Here is an 8,955-nt window from a genome sequence, read left to right as displayed (position 1 = left end):
TTCCAGTATTGCGTTCATACACGTACAGTTTCAGTCGAAAGTTTGTATAGGCTTTTCTGCATTTTGACTATTTTCCACATTGTAGAACAATACTGAAGACATCAGAACTATGAAATAACATCTGGAACATGGATGGAATTATGTGGTTAAAAAAAAAGGTGTTAAAAACCAAAATGCTTCATATTTTAGATCCTTTAAAGTAGCCAGTGTTTACCTTGATGACGCTTTGCACACTACTGACATTATCTTAACCAGCTTTGGTGGTGTAGTGGTTAGCACTGTCGCCTCAGAGCAAGAAGGTTCTGGGTTCGAGCCCAGCGGCCGACGAGGGCCTTTGTGTTTGGAGTTTGCATGTTCTCCCCGTGTCTGTGTGGGTTTCCTCTGGGTGCTCCAGTTTCCCCCACAGTCCAAAGACATGCAGTTAGGTTAAAATGGCCTGAGGTTGGACTGAAGTGCCCTTGAGCAAGGGCACCTAACCCCAACTGCTCCCCGAGCGCTGTAGCATTGCTGCCCACTGCTCTGGGTATGTGTGTGTGTGTGTGCTCAATTGCTCGCCTGTGTGTGTTCACTGCTTCAGATGGGTTAAATGGAGAGGTTAAATTTCACTGTGTCTGTGCTTGAGTGTACATGTGACAAATAAAGGCTTCTTGGCTTCATCACCTGGAACGCTTTTCAATTAGCCTTGTCAAAAGTTAATCAGTGCAATTTCTTGCCTACAAACAGTAAATAATAATAATCCAGTAAATCATTCTATTTCACAACTGCAGCAATCCATATTATGTCAAGAACCGCCCAACTAAGTAAAGAGAAACGACGTCCATCATTACTTTAAAGGAGAACTGAAGTCATTTTTAAACTTGCTTTATTTCATAATTAACGTGTTATTCAATTACGTTTTCGGTTTTAGTAACCTTATATCGTGACTCGTACTGGCAACTAATTGCGATTAAATATCATACTTATTGGTCTATTCGGGTTTTAGCCATGATGAATGTAGTTCGTTTGGTCCACAGAAGGCTTTGCTTACCCACGCGATCTTCACGACACTTGTGCAAGACTTCAAAACATCAAACATCAGCCAAGTGTCAATGCCGCCATTTTGAAAACTGTTTTCCAAACGAAACTCACAAAAACGAGTTTAAATGACGATTACTGTCTACTTTTTTCAAACTTTCCTGATTGATATCAAAACAAACAAAACTTCCGGCTTGATTACATCAGCATTCAAAAGAGGGTGAGTGCGTCTTTTGACAACGTTGGCAGATGTTGGTCACTTTGATTTCCGCTGTACGTTTTACTTCCGTCCTACGATGTCTCGCACAGGTCTCAACGAATCTTGTTTACGCCCATTGCTTTGACATATGGACTGATATATTCCATAGCATATTTCAAACACTCATAACTAGCCATAGCAGTGACAAAATAGCAATCAAAAATGCATTCCGATATTTAATAAAATGAGGAAAATAGAATTTCGATTATAAAAAAATTGCCTTCAGTTCTCCTTTAAGACATGAAGTGACTTTTAATGAAGAAAACTAAGAAAAAAACATTGAATTCGAAGATGTGTCCAAACTTTTGCCAAGTACTGTAGATGCGCCAGAATGCATCAAATTAACTACAAATCTATATCTAAAGCGAGATATGAGTCATTCAATCTGCATGAATTACAAATGAGTAATAAACCATAGTTCGGGTGGATGGTGAAGTGGCAAGACTTCGTCGAAGACCACATATGTAGCCATATAGCAATAATACAAAACGTATCATCTGTGATGGAACAGCCGCGTGTGTATACCCACCTCATACCTGGTGTTCTTGGGTTAGGGTCGATTCTGGATTCACAGTCACCCTGATCCTGAAGTGCTTACTGAAAGCAAGTATAAAAAAGTATCTATCTATCTATCTATCTATCTATCTATCTATCTATCTATCTATCTATCTATCTATCTATCTATCTATCTATCTATCTTGTTTGTTGTTATTCCGTTGTATACTGGATTCCAGTAGGACTTGAGGACAACTAATCTTAGCTTTGTGGGGGAGCTTAAGGTCGGTCCATATCGTGAAATACCGTGACCGAGGTCTTGAAAATACTGACAGAGGCCTCTGGGCCGAAGTCAGTATTTTCAAGGCTGAGGTCACGGTATGTTACGATATGGACCGACTTTAAGTTGGTAAATAATATATATTTTTTTCTTTACCAAACTCTAGCAGAAAACGAGAGCGCCCGAAAGGGAAACCATATTCCGAACAAACCTGCTACAAGCTTGTTTTCGGCTTTCTCCTGAAATGTTTTCTGTTATTTCGTCTTCATCAGGGTAGTAAAACTCGCTTTCACTACGAACACTGCCGTTCTTGCTATCCATGCTGTAAAATTAATGCTATTATACTGAGAAATGCCAAAATAAATGTTGACAAAAAACTGGTACTACGTTTGTTGTCGAACGAGTCGCCAGAGGTCCCTAAAGCCTCGGTCACAACCGGACGTACGATTTTTTTGGCCGTGCGATTTTTGGCGTTTCCCAAATCGCTGCGTTTTTTTTGTTCGTGGAGAAAGACGCACGTTGGCCGCAAGTTTGCCTTGCAACCTGAAAAAAACTTAAGCGCCCGTAGAGTTTGTTTGACATGACAAAGAACCTCTGCGGCCGGTCTACGGCTCGAAAATCAGCACGTCACACTCCGTGCGTTTCTTGCGTTTTTTGCACGTGGACCGGCCGTAGGAGCACGTCCGGCCGGTTGTGACCGAGGTCTGTGTTTTCCGGGGTCTGGATCGTAACCGGTTGCGAACCGTAACGCAATGGGACTGCGAAGAAAAATCCAGTGTTCTTTCTTGAACAACAAACGCGTTCCTGGGTAACATCTGCACTGTTTGTTACTTTTAGTGACATCTGTTGCATGTGTTGGTTGATAAGACTGAAAGAAGTGGTACAGTAGGATGTTGAAGAGCACGTGCTTGTGCGGTCGCGCGCGCGCGCACACGCACACACACACACACACACACACACATGCGCACACGTGTAGCGCGGTTCTGGCGCGCGGGATTTGTTCGCAGGAGCGAAGGAGGAAACGTGCACGCGCACCTGTTTTAGGCGCATTACGGTAGAGTCAATTGTCCTCCGAACACATCACTGCTGCTGCTGCGCGCGAGCCGGAGTAATCCAACACTGATTTCTCCGCGGAAGAGAGAGAGAGAGAGAGAGAGAGAGAGAGAGGTGCGGGACAGGGGGATGCAGCCAGGGCCAAGCACAGCTCAGACTTGAGAGAGAGAGAGAAAAAGTGACGGAGAAGAAAGGGAAAGGACGGAAAGAAGAAGAGGAAGAAGGAAGAAGAAGAAGACGCTCCAGGAGTGCGCGTGCTCGTTTTCGCTTTCATGAACTTTTCCCGAGCGGGTGACCATGAGCTCGTGCGCACCGGCAGGGTATTGTTTCTACTGACCGTCCGCTCTGCAAGAGGAAGCTAATAAACAGAGAGAGAGAGAGAGAGAGAGAGAGAAAAGCAGCAAAACAAAAACAGGAAGGACTAATAAAGACTGTTGAAGTCGGTTGAAAGTAATGACCCCGCGATATTGATCACAAATCGCAGGGTGGTTTTTGTTTTTTTTTTTCTTTCCTTGTTTTTTTTTTTAATTATTATTATTATTATTATTATTATTGTTATTATTATTTTTATTTATTTTTGGTGCCAGCTTCCTGCGCCTCTGTGTGAGCGCGCGCGGCTTTTGGAATCACCAGGACGCGTTTCAGCCACAGCTGGAAGAACATCCACATGGTCGAGCGCGCGCCGTGAAAGTTCACTTCTTCCGAGTTTGCCAACAGGTCGAATCCCATCTATTCTATTCTTCCTTTTCCTTCATTCTTTTCCTGACTTGTTCACGAGTGTAATTTATGACCGCAAAAAAAGCGCGTGCTTTTATTTATATACATTTACATATACATATATATATATTTTTTTTTTTTCAAATTATTTATTTATTTATTATTTATTATTATTTTTTTAATTGTGCATCTGGTATTTTTGTAGGGGGAAAAAAAAACAACTTTCATGACATTTCATATCATAAGTGTGTCTGATTTAGAATGTCCAAATTATCACTTGAGGAAAGAAAGAAAAAAAAAACTTAGCTCGAACATCAAGGTTTGTTTTTTTGTTTTTTTTTAAAAATCTTTTTTATTCAAGTGTGCAAGAAATGCAAAGGGCAGCTAATAAGTTTCATATTGTGTCCAGAAAGTTTTAATAAGGAAACTTTTACCTTCTCTGAAATGCCCTGGAAGCCTGAAAGTAAAATAAGCCTGTCTGTGACTCAGTAGTGTGTGTTTCATCCACAAGAGCCGGATTTCGACTCCAAAATACTGTCCAAACTTTTGACACCTTATTGACGCTCTTCTTTCCTGTTCAAATCAGTGCACTTTGCAATAGTTGACCGACCATAGCCAGAAATATCAGTCATTAAAATAATAATAATAATAATAATAATAATAATAATAATGCAAAAATAATAGTCATATTAGACTCTTAGCCTTAAAAAGCAAGGCCTCTTAACATGTTTCATGATGCATGATTCAAATTCTGCATTGACATGCTCTTTATTAAACCCTACAGGCTAAGCAGGTCTAATAAACAAACAAACAAATAAATAAATAAACAGTTATGAATGAATCATAAATAAACAGGAATATTTTTCTCCTCACAGCTCTTGTCTGTGCACGCGCTGAACCGCTCAGTTTCACGCAGCGTTCAAGTTTCCTAAACGTTCACTTTTTTTTTGAGATCTTGGGTTTTTTCTTCTTAAACCGCAAACAGGCTGTTCAGATTGACCAAAATATAAGTGATTTAAGTTTAAAAAAAAACAACAACCTGATGGAGGTAATATTTTAGTCTGACTTTATTAGGGGGGGAAAAAAAATCATCAAATAATACCAAAAGGTGTATTTCGAGATGCAGAGACTGACAGCGCGGATGTTTAGCATGACAGATGGTTATTATTGATCCGTATGGATTTAGCTTTCTATAACGCTTTACAAGAACAGTTACTGCTGTCCTTTGATTTCAGGGAAAACGGAAACTTTCAGGTCAGGGCTGGAACTTTGACCTGCTGGTTATTAGTTGAGAGTTGGGAAGTGTTGAACGCTGCATGCACCTTAATAACTGTTCAGAGCGACTCGAGAGAGCGTGAGATTTCGCGAGATTTCGCCTCGCGCTCCGTTTAGGCTCCACGCGCACAATTAATAAATAAACAGTAGCAAACAGGACTTTTATTTTTATTTTTTTTAAATAAATTTCATTCATAAATAAATAAATAAAATTTTGACCTAATACTAATTGATTAGTGTGAAAATGTAAACATGGGCACTTTTTTATGTCTTTAAAAAAAAAAAGTTTTCTTGAGAGTGTTATTTTTTTTCTTCTTCTTCATATTTCATGACGTGAAAGGGGAATGCATGAATAAAGAAATAAAAGGATTCGTGCAGATTTCAAGTTGTGCGTCTATAAAGCGTGCAAGCATGTTAACATAAATAATAAATCACGACATTCTGTAATCTAGATTATATCCTCTGATGTGATATAATATGCAGGACTTGCTACAAATTTTCTCTGACATGTAACAGCGATGGCACGTTGTTTGACGTGCATGTTATTACAGGGTGACTGATGCAGGACAGGGCTTCGGGCACTATAAATTTCCTCTTGCGGCTTTCTGACCCCGTTTCCCGGTGCCATTCTTGCCATCAGCTGCCTGGTTGCACCGACAAGGTTTCATGGCCTCTCTGTGCGGATCACAGCTGTTTTCTGATTCTTTTTAGTCGTATTTATTTATCCCTGAGATCTCGAGGTCATTTAAACATTTGAATGAGTTTATCCTGTGCTTGCTTCCAGTGTACTTGAACTTCTTGAATTCACTCATCAGTCAGCAGGCTCAGAAATGCTGTTTTTTGGAAGAAGGAGGGGAAAAAAATCCTTTTAAAAAAAAAAAAATACATCGAGTCGATAATAATATTTCTGGGATCGATGGTTTGCTTTGTTAATATGATAATACTGTAATATGTAATAGATTGATTCCGAAGAGGCTGGGAAAAAAAGAAGTACTAGGAAAGTAAATTTGCCGTTTTTGCTCTACCTGCTCTTCTTTTTTTTTTTTTTTAAGTCATGCTTGAATGATGGAGTAATTCAGTGTGAAGCCCAACCAGGGAAAGAGCACAGATCTTCCCTTTCTTTGCGAATACAAATGATAGTAATGAGGATAATTCTAAGGAGGCGACTTTAGCTTCATTGTGCGCTTTTGTGTTGCTTTTGGAGCCGCAAGTGGCCCCGGCCCCACTTCAGACAAATCGTTTTCACACACCGGCTCTGCAGCCAAACGCGAAAAAAAAAAAAAGGAGGTCCGGAACAACACACACTTGGTATTATTTAATTCTCGTTTTATTTAACGTTGTAGTGCATTTTAATTTGAAGCCAGAGTGGAGTGTGTGAGCAGGCATTCAGAAGTTTTCCTTCAGTCGAACTGGTGATGTTTGACAGGTCAGTGTGTGTGTGTGTATGTGTGTATGTGTGTGTGTGTGTCGTTAAAGGAGGAATATTTGTGTGTTGTATCAGTTCAGTTTTGGAACTAACAGATGTCAGGCTTGGTAGTGTTTGATGGTTTTGTAAAAAGAAGGATGTGCTTTTGATAATTGTGTGTGTGTGTGTAATATGTGTGTGAGCTCTAGTCAAGTGATATGGATGTGGATTTAAGTTTTTATTCCTCGCTATCCTCATTTCAAGCACTTTTGATTGTACAAAGCGTCGTCCTCTGCACTTGTTGGCTCTGCTACCATTAAACACTTCTGCTGTTTCAGAATATATATATATATATATATATATATATATATATATATATATTTTTTTTTTTTGCTTGAGCACTTTTTTCTTTTTACTGATCTGTGTTTTTGAGAGCGACACACACCCATGTGTACGTGTGTGTGTGTGTGTGTATATATATATATATATATATATATATATATATAAAATATAGTATTGTTTTGTCACGTGTCACATCACTCACCACTTTTCATCGCACTCAAACGCGTTTGTGCAAAATACGCAGTGATGAAGTTTGCCTCTTTTATACTCATGCGAAAGGTCAGGCCGGGATTTTACGGCCATTTGCCTCCTTTGAATGCGTCGCATCCCGTGCTGACCAGCGGGAACCAGCAGCGCCGCAGAAACGGTGATTAAACATGTGGTTTTAATTGAAGATGTTATTCAGTGGAACAGCGAGCCAGGGCATTTTCTTGCGTGAATAATAAATTACACACTTTTTTTTTTTTTCAAAGACAGTGAGGCCTGTTTCTATTAAGGCTCAGAGAGTGGTGTCATTTTCTCTTTAGAAAGAAAGGACACAAAAAAACAAGAACAACAACAACAACAACAAATCAAACCTTCGAACTCGAACACACGCTGTTGCTTCGTGGCCATGTGTGGATCAGAAAGAAAGAAAGAAAGAAAGAAAGTGGTTTTTTTTAGTGGAAAGAGGAGGGATGTTTTCCAGATGACATACGTTATCTGATTAATTGAGGCACAGGGTTGTGTAGAGATGGCATGGACCCTGTAAGCTCTTGGATGTTACCGGAAGTAGGAATTTTGTTTTGTTTTTTTTCTTGACTGGCAGCCTCTTTGCAAGTTCTGTTCCTATATGTCTACGGACCTCCAGGAACGATTGTGCAGCACGATTCCAGGTCGTTATGAGCCACACAGATGCGGCGTATGGTGCTGGTTCGAGGCCCGTTTCCACTAAGAAGCGTCAGAAAGCAAGCGAGAGGAAGTCAGGATGGAAATGACAGTATTAGTGGCAGAGGAGTTGGTCACTATTCCTCACGATCCATTAGCTAAGCGTCCCGGGAGAGACAGGGGCCCAGCTTTATGGCCTATTATCGGTGCTGGGAGTTGGAGCGCGCCGGCGCAAAAGCGCAGCTCTCAAAACACTTCCACTGGAGAGACCGGAAGAGGGAGAGATACAGAGAAGACGAACGAGGAAGTCTGAGCAATAAGGGAGGGAGGAAGGAAGGAAGGAAGGAAGGAAGGAAAAAGAGCCGACCGTGGAAGGTGTGACCGTTTGTCGTGGTGAAACCTCCCACTCAGATAAATTAAAAAAAAAAAAAAAGCTGCTCCTGCTAAGTTTGCATTCGGCCTGACAGCTGTATTTGGGTTATGGATTTTCTCTCAATCCTGCTTCTCCTCCCCTGCTCTCTCTTTCACGAAGGTCCTCATAACAGAGCGCTGTGTATATTTTGAAAACCCTAGTTAAAGACTGACAAACCATCACGTCCATCAGGAGGAGGGGGGAGGAGGGAAGGGTTCGGGGTCGAGTATACATATCAGTTAAGCTCCTCTGGAGAGAGGGGGGGAAAAAAAGACGGCGAGGGAGAGAAACTTTCAGCAGTTTACAACGCGACCGTGAAAGACACGAGGCCGATGGGCGCCTGACAGCTCCGGAGCGAAAGTTTGTCTCGCACCGCGTACCGTCCGAGCACGCGTACTGAGCGCGAGGAGCAAAACTTCAGCCGCACGGAGGTTCTCTCTCTCTCCCTCATTTTGCGATCTGTTGAGCTTCTTTTGTTTTGTGACCAATCCGAACCCACATCCAGATGTTCAGAGCGGAGGAGAGTTCCCGAGTGGAGGTGTTGGGCAAAGCCCTTCTCCCGCAAGGTGACCGGGTTAGCAATGTTCTTCAGCTAATCCACAGAGGGAGAACAGTTATTTACTCCATGGCTAATAATAATAATAATAATAATAATAATAATAATAATAATAATTTGTTCCCTGTGCAAATCACATCACTTACAAAAATGAGACTTAAGCAGAAAAGTTAATGCTGTTAATATTAACGCTGCAGCGTAACGAATGCTAGTTTTTGAGATTTTTTTTTTTAAAGAGATGGCCGTTATGGAACAAGGGGCATTTATTGTCTCTTGGGAA

The 8,955-nt window shown here is 40.9% G+C and overlaps 1 protein-coding gene across 6 annotated transcripts in view; it reads left to right on the top strand.

Moving 5' to 3' along the window:
• Positions 1-3,059: 3,059 nt before the first annotated feature.
• The window catches only part of foxp4 (forkhead box P4), a 276,065-nt gene continuing 270,169 nt past the window's right edge, over positions 3,060-8,955 (top strand). For all 6 annotated transcript variants that reach the window (XM_060910313.1, XM_060910312.1, XM_060910309.1 and 3 more), the window contains exon 1: positions 3,060-3,818. The gene's annotated coding sequence lies outside the window, so the exon portion shown is untranslated. The remainder of the gene's footprint in view (positions 3,819-8,955) is intronic.

Source organism: Neoarius graeffei, chromosome 26 (assembly GCF_027579695.1).
Source record: "Neoarius graeffei isolate fNeoGra1 chromosome 26, fNeoGra1.pri, whole genome shotgun sequence".
Taxonomy (NCBI): Eukaryota; Metazoa; Chordata; class Actinopteri; order Siluriformes; family Ariidae; genus Neoarius; species Neoarius graeffei.
The sequence above is the reverse complement of the archived record's forward strand: the minus strand, read 5'-3'. Positions and strand labels throughout refer to the sequence as shown.